The sequence below is a fragment of the Rattus rattus genome, chromosome 18 (assembly GCF_011064425.1).
Source record: "Rattus rattus isolate New Zealand chromosome 18, Rrattus_CSIRO_v1, whole genome shotgun sequence".
NCBI lineage: Eukaryota > Metazoa > Chordata > Mammalia > Rodentia > Muridae > Rattus > Rattus rattus.
In genome coordinates this window covers 12,468,995-12,482,019 of record NC_046171.1, presented here as the reverse complement: position 1 = coordinate 12,482,019, position 13,025 = coordinate 12,468,995, and the positions used below count along the sequence as shown (strand labels likewise).

The window sequence follows — 13,025 nt, the reverse complement described above, 5'->3', positions numbered from 1 at the left end:
GGCTGAGAGAGAGAGAGAGAGAGAGAGAGAGAGAGAGAGAGAGAGAGAGAGAGAGAGAGAGAGAGATGCTCACTGCCTTATTCCTAATAAGCCCTTAGCTGCTCGCAGGGCACCAGGTGCATGGGGCTGGCGACAGCAAGGGCACCTGAGAGGTCACCGCTGCCGCCCAGGAGACAGACTGAGCAGATTAAGCCCGATGACCAGGTTGTAGACAGAGTTAGAGGATAATGGGAGGGCCCAGCCTGGCGCAAGATGCCCCCATTAGACAGGGAGTGAAGGGAGAGAATCCTGAGCGCGATGTGCATGCCTTGGCGTCCCGGGACCTCCTGTTCATATGGCTGTGCTGTTACCTACGTAGTCCCATGCCCACGGGTGTCGGCTGCAGGGCCGTGGGGTCTCCTTTCCTGGAAATGCCTGTGGTGATCTGTCTCTTCCTCAAAGTGAGAAGCAGCTCGTCCTCCTGGTGGACAGGCTCCTCTCCCTCCTAGGCTTCCCATGTGATCAGCCCCGAGTTCTCCCATGGCTGGAACTTCACACCTACTAGCTTCTTCTCTGAGCCTGGCCTGAGTCTCCCCACTCCCCCTAAGAGTTTCTCCTGCGTGTTCTCCTTCTACTGGTCACGGTGGAAGAACAATCCACTAAGCCTCTACCTCTTTTTTGGTTTGGTTTGGTTTGGCTTGGCTTGGCTTGGCTTGGCTTGGCTTGGCTTGGCTTGGTTTGGCTTGCCTTGGATTGGATTGGCTTAGCTTCTGAGACAGGGTTTCTGGCTGCCCTGGGACTTGCTTTATCGACCAGGCTGGCCTCGAACTCAGCCTTTGCCTCTGCCTCCCAGTGCTGGGCTTGAAGGTGTGCAGCCCCAATACCTGTGACCCTCTTCCTCTTAAGGACCTTCCCAGGATAGTTACTTATCAGTGTTCGGGAGTAACTGGAGTTGTAGACTCTCATGGGAGTGATCTGTTGCTGCCCAAAGAACAGTTACAAGGGCCCCAGGCAGCTAGACTCAGGCAGATCTCAGCACTGACCAAACTCACATTTCTGACCCCTTCTCAGACCTGAGGATCATCCCAGGATATACAGCTGGACCACACCATCTGTGACAGGTCAGGTCAGTCAGAACAGGGGCGTAAACTCCGGCAGGTCCAAACGAGGGACAGACAGAGAAAGAAAGATAGGGGGTGCTTTTCACCTTCCAAATAGCAAAGAGGAGGAAGGGACCTTCAGATCAGGACTCAGGAACTCAAGTGGAGAAGTTTGGGGAGCAGGGTGAGATTATGGTGTCTTGAGAAAAGACAAGGGCAGGAACCTACAGAGGTCCATACGGTGGCATCTGGTTCATTACCCGGCCCAGGGACCTGACCAGACAGACCAGCAGTCAACCTTCTCCAGGCCACAGCTCCAGGAGGCAGCACGCTATTTAATGTGACTCTCATCAATGGCCCTACCTCTTGGCTGTCCCCCCCCCAACCCCTCCATAGGTCAAATTCTTCACTTTTATCTCTTTAGTCCTGGCCGAATTTCCTTCTGAGTCAGTGCTCTCGGGTGAAGCTCTTGCCTCTTGTCTGGTCAGCCTCGGTGGCTGTGGGCCAGAAGATTACACGCGTGTCTGGCCAGAGTCACAGGGATGCAGGGAAGGGCCTCTGCCGGTCTCATGTCACCTTCCTTTAGCCGTTGGACACTAATAGGCTGTCATCACCTGCCCTGCTGGAGCGGAGCCATGGGTTGGGTTAGGGGCCGTCTGGGGGAGGGCGTACTGTATATATACACATACTCCTGTACTTCCTAACATCTACCTGGACCCTGGCCTCAAAATGAGACTAAGAGTGTGGGCGGGGGGAGGGGGAGGGAGGGAGGGGGGAGGGGGGAGGGAGGGGACCAAGAACGGAAACCTGCTGCTGATTTACAAGCCACAGAGGTAACAGGGAAAAGCTAACCCAGTGGCCTGGCCCTAGCCACTTTTGAGTGACAAAACAAACAAACCAACAAACCAACAAACAAACAAACAAAAAACCAACAAACATAGTCATATTTTCCTAAGCCAAATCAGTAGTATCCTGCATACCGTCATAGTTTCGGACATTTGCAGGGTTTGTGAGAAATGAAATACAAAGTCCTTTGCAAGCCTTATGAAAAATGGTCAGCAGGAACCGCCTATCCCCCCTCCCCAGACTCCCCTCCCCTCAACCCCCCTCCCCCCTAATCCATTTCCTGGGTGGAAGGGAGTTCTCCAGTTCTCCCTGTAAAGCACACCATGCTGGCCTTGTGTTCATGGTGGCTCCCGGGACAGTAGGTAGCTCTCTCTCTAGCACTCGCCTGGCACTTGTTTCCCCACCCGTGAGTCAGCTGTGTTTGTCCCAAGTGTGTTTACACCAGCCGGCCGTCCTTACTATGATCACATCCTTGAATATTCCGTAAACGGGCCGAGGGCGGGGCGGGTGCCGGCGTTGGGGAAGGGGGGGCTTCCGTAGAAATCACAGCCGCTGATTTGTAAATCCTCAGAGGCCCGGTGCAGCTTGGTTTGGTGGGGTAAGATGGTTTGTTTAGGCACAGGGAGTAATAACAGCTACTCCCTCCACACACTGGGGTCAGAGAAAGGAAACTGGGTGTCATTACCAGGTGTGCACGCTGTGGTTCAGCGAGGACAAGGACGTTCCCGGCAGCTGCAGGACGTTGAGCCTGAGCCTGTCCTCCCCAGATGTACTTCTGTCCGGGACTGACAAGGAAGCGTTTAAAGTGTATACCTTCCCACTCCTCTGTAAATTGGCTTCTCGTTAAAGCAGCAAGCCAACAGCCCCTTCTTTGATAGCAGTGTGCGGTGATTAATGGGTATTAGAAATGCATCTGTAATAATTTATTACATTTGGAGTCGGTTTCCTCGGCTGCTGGTGGTTTTGCTTGTTTGTTTGCATAGGGGATATCCTTCTACTCGGGAAGATGTGGACCGTGATCTACAGCAGACACAAGGTCACAGAGATAGACCGGGGCGGGGTGGGAGGCGGCACTGCTTGGTGACGAAGAGCTCCCGGGAAAGGCCAACCTGAAAGCCCATTTCTCCAAGACAGAAGAGACAAAGTCCCCAGGCTCTGTGGGAGAGTCTAGAGGCAAGCTGAAGGGAAGAGACGGTTCTGGTCTGGAAAATGGGAGGAAGGCCCGGGAACCAGTAAGAGGGGTGGTTAGACAAGGACGGGGAGGAGAGGAAACAGGCAGGCTGGTAAGGCCTGGGAAAGGGGTCATAGGGAAGACCAGGGGGAGGGAATAGAATAAGGGTGGGGGTAGAGGATGCAGGTCTAGGGCCCAGGGACTAAAAGGAGAGTATGACACAAGGGCTGGAACAGAGACCAGGACGACGAGACACTGGCTAAGGGCTGGAGAATGAGGAAGGGAGAACATGACCTGAGAGCCAGAAACCAGGGAGAAGAGGCCACAGGGTTGAAGAACTGCCTGGGGTGGGGTACGTAGTAAGCTTGTAGCTATGGCAGGCAGGTAGGGCTGGACCGTGGGAGAGAGGGCACAGACTTCAGGAGGATGACTTTTGCCCCCCATGGGAGAAGGAACTAGAGACTTCTAAGTTTGGGGTCTTTGTTGGACAGGCCTCCCATTCAGAGAGGACATCTGAGGAGGAATGTGGAAAGCAGGAGCCAAAAAGTCAGGGACACAGATGGGGGACCCTGGGATCTCACCAGAACCAGGTCCCAGAACACTCAGGAGTGTCGGTGGGCCAGCAGAGGCCTCAGGGCTTGAGGTCTGTATGGACTGTCGGGACTATAGGTGTGTGACCCCCTCCCTCCACCACAGGCTCCTAGGCGAGGTCACATTAGGTAATGCTCTCTCCAAAGGAAGCACTGGGAGTCTTCGAGCTCTGTGCAAACATCTTTTGGTATTGGTCCATCTATCCATCCATCTGTTCTGCAAATCTTTTCACAGAGCACCTGCTTTGAAGGAAGGAGAACTGGCAGTTGGGGGATGGGGATAGAGCAGTAGCCCAGACAAGCCCACAGTGGGGGAATCTCAGGGAAGACAACACATATAGTGTAGTTGGGGGAGGGTGCTCTGGGAGGACCCAGGAACCCTGAGGCCAGGGGAGGGCCAGTCTGCCCCTTTGTTTCTGGGGCAAGAGCCACATGGAGCCCACCTCAAACTGTCCTTCCCAGAGGGGTCTGAAAAACGTCACAAGCGATAGGCATTGGGGGCCTGAAGGGTGTGACGTAGAACCAGGAAGACAGAACTGGGGTTTTCTGTATGGTCATAAGAAAGAAGAGGTGGTTTGTACAGGCCCTCTTCCCGTGAGAGCGGTCCCTTGGAGGAATTGCCTATCTTTGTCCAGCGTCCCTGGCATCAAAGCAAGCAGAGGTTTGTTTTATCTCCTTGGGAAGATGTGGCTTTTCCAGTCCCAAAATACATGTTATATCAAAAGCCTAAATGAACCCACGGACCTTTCCTGCAGTCAGTCGCACTGGGTGAGGGAGGGGGCACGGAGGAAGCCAGGGCAGGGTTCTCGTGCAAGTGGTCCTATACCGCACATCCACCAGCACCACCCGGCACTGGGCCTCCAGAGCTGCCCTTAATCCTAAGGCTCCGTGAGGGCTGCCATTTCAGCTGGAAGGAGAGGAAACATGTGCCCCTGTCACCCAGGTGAGTGTAGGTTCATCTGACTCCACTGGCTCTGGACTCCCCAAGGTAGTGTCCATCTGGCACAGTCCGCTGTAAAGTGGCCGGGCTGTAATACGGAAAGTGCCTCTTCTGCCCAAGAAAACCACTGCTCTGGGAGCCTGGCAACACCTGTGGTGTTCCATGTTGTATCCATTCCTGCCACAGCCCTCCCCCAAGACCCTCAACCTGTCCACCACAGTTTCCTTCCCCTGCCGTTAGCCTCCTCAAGAGCCTCGAACCTTTCAGAGGGCCACTCCCGGACTTTGAACCCTACCTCTGCATATGGGCGTGATCTCCCGGTCGCCAACAGTCCCCTGTGGCTGTGAGAGGTCAGCTGGGGATGTGTTTTCAGCCGTTCCTCACTAGTCCTGCTCTACATCCCTCCCCGTGTCCCTGCCGCCACAGTGCTGGTCTGCGACGGGGGATGGTCTGGCCATAGCATGAGTTCCTTGATACAGAAATGGCGCCCGTCCTCCCGTCATCCCCCTGTTTGGAGCAGAGCAAAATACAGGGCCTCAAGTCTGAGAGGGCGGAGAGGACTTGGTGACCACTGGCCACGTGGGTCTGAGAGTGGAGACCAAGCCTTAGGCCCAGACCCAGGTCTAAGATGCTGAGCAAAGAAATGGAGGATGTATTGCTAACCGTACACAGCAAAGAGGTGGGGAGGGATGAGCTAACTGTACAACAAAAGGGGGGTGGGGGTGAAGAGGAGTCCTCTGGCATAATCCTGTTCCCTCAAAGTCCCAGCAGAAAGGGCCTTTGGTCTCAAGCCTTTTGTATATCCCATTTGCATTCCGGAAAAACAGTGGCTCCAGAATCCAGCTTCTCCGCACAAGGGACAGAGTGGCCACGAAATCCTAGGAGGTCCTGGGCTGGCCTTTTTTTTACGAGGAAGGTAATCCTTTTCCTTCAAGGAGAAAATCCCAGTTTGGTGCCAGTGTGGCTCTCCCCATCCAGCAGGCTCTAATCCTTGTTGTTTAACCAACAGCCAGTGACCTCGCCTGGCCCTTCTGCAGTCGGGAGCCCAGGCTAGGAGCAAAAGCAGTTCCTTTTCATTGTCATGGATGCCAGATAATTTCTATGATGAACGGCTCTGGCTCTCCACTTAAAGTTCTTAAAGTATACAGTTAAGTTTAAGAGAGAGAGAGAGAGAGAGAGAGAGAGAGAGAGAGAGAGAGAGAGAGAGAGAGAGAGAGAGATCCATTTCAGGAAAAACATCACAGCAGGTTATACCCAGATGTGGCTAGATTTAGGAACCCGCAGCGTGAGGTACACAGGCTGGGGGCGGCGAGGGGTGATTAAAGCTGAGTTCTGTTGACTCTCCTGAGGGAGTCACCCCTCTCTCTACAAAGTCATAACCAACCGCTTACTCTCACACGTGTGCAGGTGTGGATGGTCACAAACAGGCGTGGGACAGGAGTGTAGATGCCCACCGAGTTTCTGTAGCCTTAAGCTTCTGGGCCCACTTTTCCTAAACCTCCCTGGGGACCCCAGCTGCCCAAGGAGGCAATGCTCCTGTTAGAGAGGAGCACACGCACGAAAGCCCTGGCCAGGGTCCAGTACCTTCTCTCCAAGCCGACTGTCTGACTTCCCCGGGACGGACACTCGCAGAGGCCAGCCCAAAGCCGTCCTCCGCTGTGCGTGCACACACACGTATGAAGTCTGTGAAGGGTCTACTGAGCCCCCTGGACTGTGAGGAGGACGTTACAGTAACAGTTGGAGACGGGACTGCATACAGATAGTCCATAGCCGGGGGTCGAGCGATCTTTCTTGGCTTCTCCGGTCGACTTCGTACTGGGCGGAGGCTGAGATGGACAGAGGAGGGGAGTGGAACCAGCCAGAGGGTCAGATGGCATGAATGTCAGCTGAAGGAGAGAGCACACTTCTAGTAAGGCAGGCGTGAAGCGGCAGGAGAGCTAGTTCCTTATTAAGAGGAGAGGAAACTTGCTGTCAGTGGCAGCCACGGGCACAAGCCTTCCTGTCTTCTTCGGTTTCTAAAATAAAGCCATGGCGGGTGTCCTCTCGGGAAGCTCGGTTCCAGGGGTAAACGAAGGGGCCCGGTATTTATTGGCGCGTTCATTAATGGACTTGTTTGTCTTTGACACGGGCTTACCGTATAGCTCACGGCTGGTCCAGAGCGCAGGATCCTCTCACCTCGGCCTCCTGAGTGCGCGGACCAAGTGTCTGTCGCTGAAGGCTTCTGGGCCAGTTTCCCCAAACACCTCCTTCTCCTGGTGGCTCTAGCTGCCCAAGGAGGCATGCTCCTGCTGTAGAATACTCAATGAAGCCCCATCTTGATTCCAGTACTCCCCCTGTCCCCCAAGCTGTCTGACTTCCCCGAGACAGACACTCACAGAGGCCGGCCCAAAGCCATCCTCTACTATTCAAGGAGACACATGTGAAGAATCCATTCGTGGTACACACCATGCTCGGCTGGGAACTCTTAAAGGAGAGGAATGAACCCTCTTGGCCTGGGAACCCTCCTGGCCAGTGAATTGGGCAACCTAAAGCCAGCGGTGTGTGAACTGCCCGGGCGCCTGCCTCAGGGAACCTCAGATGCACTGTTCCTGGGAGCCCTTGCAGACCGAGATGTGGGGTGGCTGTGGACCTGGCACTTTCTCCTTTCTGCCTGACAGCCATATTCGGAAGAAGGGCCTGGTGGCCGCTTGCCACCACTGAGCCGATTCCTTGTTACCACAACATGGGTTCGGGGTACCAAGGGAGCATAGGAGGCAGAAGGGCTGCCACAGCCAAGGGCACAAATGTGGTGGCAGGTAGGGGCAGGACTGGGGCTCATTCCCATTGGGGTATACTTGGTTTCCATGGAAACATCAGAACAGGGTCAGGCAGGTGTAAGCAGCCCAAGTAGCGCCCTTGGGTTAGGAAGGACTCCATTAAGGGGGCTACTGATTATATCTCAGGACCTGTAACTACTTACCCTGTGCTCCCCACACCGGGGACACTGGAGACACCCCAGGCCAGGCTTTTTTGCTTGGGGTATAAGACAGTGGAATTCTTCATGCATTCAAGATGTGTGGGGACACTTAGTAGCCCAATGGTGTGTTAGCACACAGCCTCACTGTCTTGACACACCCTGGGCCTTGGCTACTCACAACCTTTTTGGGTTCTACTCACGGTAGCTAACAGTCTTGGGTCTTGGGGATGACCGATTCTCCTTCTGTTCAGCCTGAGCATAAACTCTCGGGGAGCCTCTTCCTGGCAAGTGTCTCTATGTCGAGGACAAGTGTCTTGCGTGCAAATCCATTGCTTTCTGAATGGTCCTTTCTGGTGGTCCAGGCTTAGCGTGGGACGGGCTTTCCTGAGAGACTAGCAGGGATGGTAGCAGGTAGCCAGGGGTCTTCACAGGTGGGAGCCAGGCTGCTTGTCTGTGAGACGCTAGGATGCGGTGGTAAAGGAACCTGACAGATAAATCTCCCCGCCCTAGAGTCAGCTGGCCTGGGCCTGAGCTGCCTTTCCAATGCTCTCCTGGAGGGAGCCAGCTCGCTGACCGTTGCAGAAGAGGTTCTGAGAGAGGAGCTCATCGGCCTGGCTCTGCCTTAGTGGGTTCTAGCAGCCAGGGGTATGTATGGTACTGTCCAAACTCTATGTCTGCTGGGTGGGGGAGGGAACTGGGGGATATCAGACTATATAGACTATAGGGATAGGCCAAGGAGAGCGACAGTAACCGATTACCATCCAAGATGCAAAGAACCGGAGAGACATAACACTGTCTATAACCGTGTCTCTGCCCTGGCATGGAATCGTCACTTCACATCTCTTCCAGGACAGAGGGGGTCATATTTAGGAAGGGGCAGTGCATAATGAAGGTGGTCTGGTCCAACAACGGGCAGATACTAGAGACTCAGAGACTCTAGACCATATCTGACCTCAGCCTTCCTAACGCCATGAGCCTTTCATGCAGTTCCTTGTGCTGTGGTGATCTCCAACCATAAAGTTATCTTGTGGCCACTTCGTAACTGTAACGGCTGCCACGGCTATGAATCATGAGTCATAATTCCGACACGCAGAATATCTGATTGGTGGCACACCCCAAAGGCGTCATGATGCACAGGTTGAGAACTGCTGCCGTAGACTCACACGGGTAGGGACGGTCTTGCAGGAGATGGTTGGCATGGACCGAGAGTTTTAGGAGTGAGGGCTTTTGACAGAGGAACCCCCGAGCGGGGTCAGGCTTGGATGTGGCACACCGACGGTCATTGTGTGATGGCACCATCGAGGCCGGTGCAGAGCTTGTCAAGAGCTGGGGGCCCAGAGAAAACTAAGCTGCTCAAACCTGCTAGGCAGCTTCAGTACGGGCAACGTCACCGCGTTATGCATGCCTCTAGCCTCTGCATGCGATGGGGGACTGGGATGGGCTTGCGTGCGCTGACTGATGGATACGGTCTCCATATCTGTACTGAGTGGGGTCCCACGCTCCAAGAAGAGTTACCTCCCACCATCACAACACCACCCCTCTCAGTATCTCCTCTCCACCAGTGGCCCTAACTCTCAGCCTAGCTGGACAGTCCTTGAGATGCCCCATCTCCTTGCTGCTCCCACCCAGCCACCACTGCGCCACTGCCATGCAGCTTTGGACTCAGGACCAAAGCTAGGACCTGCGATATCTAGCCATTACACCCACCTGCCCCTTAGCTCCCCCTCCCCCACATCATGGTCCCCCTCACCTGGAATCTGTATAATGGGGCTGTCCCTGGTCTGTTCTAACCCGGTGGTATCATCTGAATGTTTGTTGGCTTTTGATTTGCCCTGGGACCTTCGCTCCAACCGTCCTTCCAGCCGCCCTCACAGCTGCCACCTCAGGCCTTGCAGCAGCATCCCCTCACCCTCGGCTGCCTGCCCCACCGCTTGCTTTTGCAGCCATGTATCGCCCCGCTAGGCGGCCAGCCTCACCTACCTTTCCAGACCTGTGCACCCCACCTTTGACCCTGCCCTCCTGACTGGAGCTCTGTCTTTACAATAAAGCTCGGGGCACCCTGACACTTGCTGTTCCAGCCCTGCCTGTGGTCTGACCTCCGTCGTCTTTACCTGAGCAAACTTAAGGATTTAGTCTTTGCCTTACTTATTCGGTGCACAGACATCCCGAGTCAGTCCCGAGCTCAAAACCACGGCTCCATAGGTAAGTCTGAGAGGATGCGCTGGCTGAGTTTCCCAGCCCCGTTCTCTGCCACTGCACCACAGCTGGTCCCTCTTGCCCATGGCCACCTTGTCACGATACTAGGATACCATGGGGTGTAGAGCTGCACACAGACACACCCCTACCCCGTCATATGGACCAGCCGCACAGCTAGGCTCCTCTCCTGCCACGCCCGTCCCTCTCACCTCATACTCTCCTCACCTCTGAAGAGGCACTTTGACCTTCCTTCGGTTCCACAATGAGCGTGGTTCGTCCTACCTGTCCACACCCACACATTCCAAGGCCCTGAGCAAGCCTCTCCTCTGCCTACTACTTCTGTTATTTCTAGCCATACCCAAGGGCTCTGTGCTGGGGCCATCCCGGTTATCACCCTGGGGGGACCGATGAGCAGTGTCTGGGCCAGGAAACGTCAAAACGGTGATCACGCACCGAGCCCCCACCTCCAGCCAAATGACATTGAGGTTCATTCTGAGATGTGGGGAGTGTCTCCAGACCCAGTAAAATCCAGGTAGACAGCGTGAAGCAGACAGGAGCATAGCTGGACCTTAGTATCTGTCATCAACCCCCAGTTCTACTGCGCTCCCACCTCCCGGGGGAACCAGACCCCAGAGAGCTGCTCAGAAAGTTCTGGGTAGGCTCATCAGTTGCTTTGCTTCAGGTTTCTGATACCCTGGGGATTCTAGCAGAGGATGACTCCAGCGGGGAACCCACCCTCTCTGGGACAGTTGCTTCCCTACACGGTGTCCATGACAGGAGCTCACTGCGGCCGCCGTCTCCCCTCTATTCCCTCACTGTCCTCCTGCAGCCTGTGCCTACTTATCAAAGATCACCTGACCAGCCCTTGGCTCTAGGTTTCTAGACAGCAAGAGATAAGGCTTCCCCACTGGCAGCCTACTGCGCCCTCATCCCCAACCTCCTCTCCCAGTCCCACCCCACCCCCGCCTCCCCACAGCCTCCTGGTGGCAAAACTCATTTCCTGAAGCTCAGATCACATGTCCATAAACAGAGAAACTTCTTCGCCATCACTTGAGACCGAAAGGGAGGGCTGCTTCTCTTTATTCTCCAGACCCAGGGCTGGGGAGGGGGCCCCCCTAGGCAGGAGCGGGACAGGGGAGGGCTGTGCCAGGCTCAGGTGCCCTGCCCACACAGACCTGCCTGCTCACTGCAGTCTACTGTCAGGTCCACCAGGGGCCCACCTTTCTGAGCACCAACCATGTGGCTTCACCGGTCCTCAGGAGAGCCGTGCCTGTCAGGAGACACTGCCTGCTCGGCAGAATTCCGGCAAGAGACACCTAAGGCAGGTAGTCAGGGAGAGCAGTGGGTCCTAGGGCAAGCAGGGTCTGACAGGCCCCCTGGAGCCACGCAGAGGGAGTTCCAGGAAGTGGACGGACTCTTCTGTTCAGTCACAACTCTGGACCGAGGCAGGGGTCTGCCCCACCCTCCTCTCGGGAATCATAACTCTGGAGTCCTCTACCTAGACTAGGGTTGCCCATCTAGACTAAGCCAGGTGCTAAAAGTGTGGTCACCGTAACCTGTCATGAGGGGCCTACTTTTCTCTGCGGCAAACACTTTGGGAGGCTCGTTTGCTGTACCTTGTTTTCTGGATGACTTTTACCACTCACACCATCCAGATAGAGGAGAACTGGGGTGGGGTGGGGGTGGCTATACCTTTGCCATTAAAATGCTGGGGTTGGGAGGGGTGTTAACAATGGATGCCCTCAGGAAAGGCCCCAGGAAGGCAGGCATTGCCCCTTATGCAGAAATGGCCATGTTGGCACCTCCGGCCCCAGCCCCGACCCCAGCAGCTGCTAGAAAGGCTTCCTGGGAAGACACCCCCCCCACACACACACACACCGCTGGCTGAGGGTGGCACACACTTTTACCTTTATACCCTGGGGGTGGGGGTGGGGGTGGGGTGCTGTCAGGTCATCGGTGAGGACCAGGAGCCATTCGCATTGACCCTGAACCTGCTTCGCACAGAGCATGCGGAAGGGCTCAGACAGGCCCTGGTGTGACGAGAGACAGGGCCTTATCAATGCTGTGACATTTGCTTAAGGTCCTTGCTATTGAGAGTTCACTAAAGGAAATGCACGGCAGAGACCCCACCCCCGCCTCCACCCCTACCCCTGAAACTCCTCACTGCTGAGAAGTGGCTGCCGGACCTCTGTCTGTGCAGACGCACAGGCGTGTGTGGCTCCACGTGTGCCGTCTGCGTGCCACCACCGTGGAGCGGGTGCACCTCAAGGCTTCCCTTCTCAGACATCTTGGGATGGTTTGAATGACACCTAATGACTAGTCTGAGCAGCTCTGCATCTGCCGTGTTTCTGGCACACTCCTTCATGGCTGCCCGGGGGTGGGACGGCGGAGAAGTGGAGTAGTTCTTTAACCTTACCTTCCTTCCCTTTCTCTTACTCTAGCACCCGCTTGAGGGCCCACTGTGCGCCAAGCACTGTGGACCCACTGTGCGCCAAGCACTGTGGACCCACTGTGCGCCAAGCACTGTGGACCCTCTGTGCGCCAAGCACTGTGGACCCTCTGTGCGCCAAGCACTGTGGACCCTCTGTGCGCCGCTCGGCTCGTGTCGGAGGTAAAGCCAGGGCAAGCAGCACTGCTCACTTAGCACCTTTTGCCGTTGGTGGAGGGCAGGGGGAGGTCATGCAAGTGGCACAGCGGCCAAGGGCTGCTGAGAAGGCAGTGGTGAGGAGAGGGCTGGGGAATGGATGAACTCTGGCTGAGGAGGTAAAGATACCTCCATGCTGTCCCCAGTGACAGGAACAGTAACTGCTTCTGGACAGCACTTAGAGCATATCAGGCTCTGTACTGACTCACAGCTCTTCCTGTATGCCTTTGAGCATGGGGGGGGGGGGACAAGCTCAGAGATGGGGAGCAAGTTGCCTAAGGTGCTGAGAGGCCACAGGGCACCTGACCAAAGGCTGTGTGAAGACTGGGATTTACACCCTGATAGCAGCGGGCGGTGCCAAGCTTGGACCCAGGGGGAGAGCTAGCTTCAGAGATATACTGTTGGAGGTGGACCCAAAGGGTTGGAGAAGACCGGAGGCCACAGCCATTAGAGAAAGTCAGAACTGGGTTGGGGATTTAGCTCAGTGGTAGAGCACTTGCTTGCCTAGCAAGCACAAGGCCCTAGGTTCGGGTCCCCAGCTCCAAAAAAAAAAAAAAAAAAAAAAAAAAAAAAAAAAAAAAAGAGAAAGTCAGAACTGTGGGC

General features: G+C 55.4%; 2 protein-coding genes across 3 annotated transcripts in view; one reads left to right on the top strand and one right to left on the bottom strand.

Annotated features, from left to right (window-relative positions):
* The window catches only part of Rsph14 (radial spoke head 14 homolog), a 74,178-nt gene that overhangs the window by 18,547 nt on the left and 42,606 nt on the right, over window positions 1-13,025 (bottom strand). The gene's annotated exons all lie outside the window — the stretch shown is intronic.
* Gnaz (G protein subunit alpha z) overlaps window positions 1-13,025 on the top strand; it is a 50,307-nt gene that overhangs the window by 9,441 nt on the left and 27,841 nt on the right. Inside the window, exon 1 of one of the 2 annotated variants that reach the window (XM_032888500.1) lies at window positions 8,094-8,227. The exons of the other annotated variant lie outside the window; for it this stretch is intronic. The gene's annotated coding sequence lies outside the window, so the exon portion shown is untranslated. Of the gene's footprint in view, window positions 1-8,093; window positions 8,228-13,025 lie in introns of those variants that run through there. 2 annotated transcript variants of the gene reach the window in all.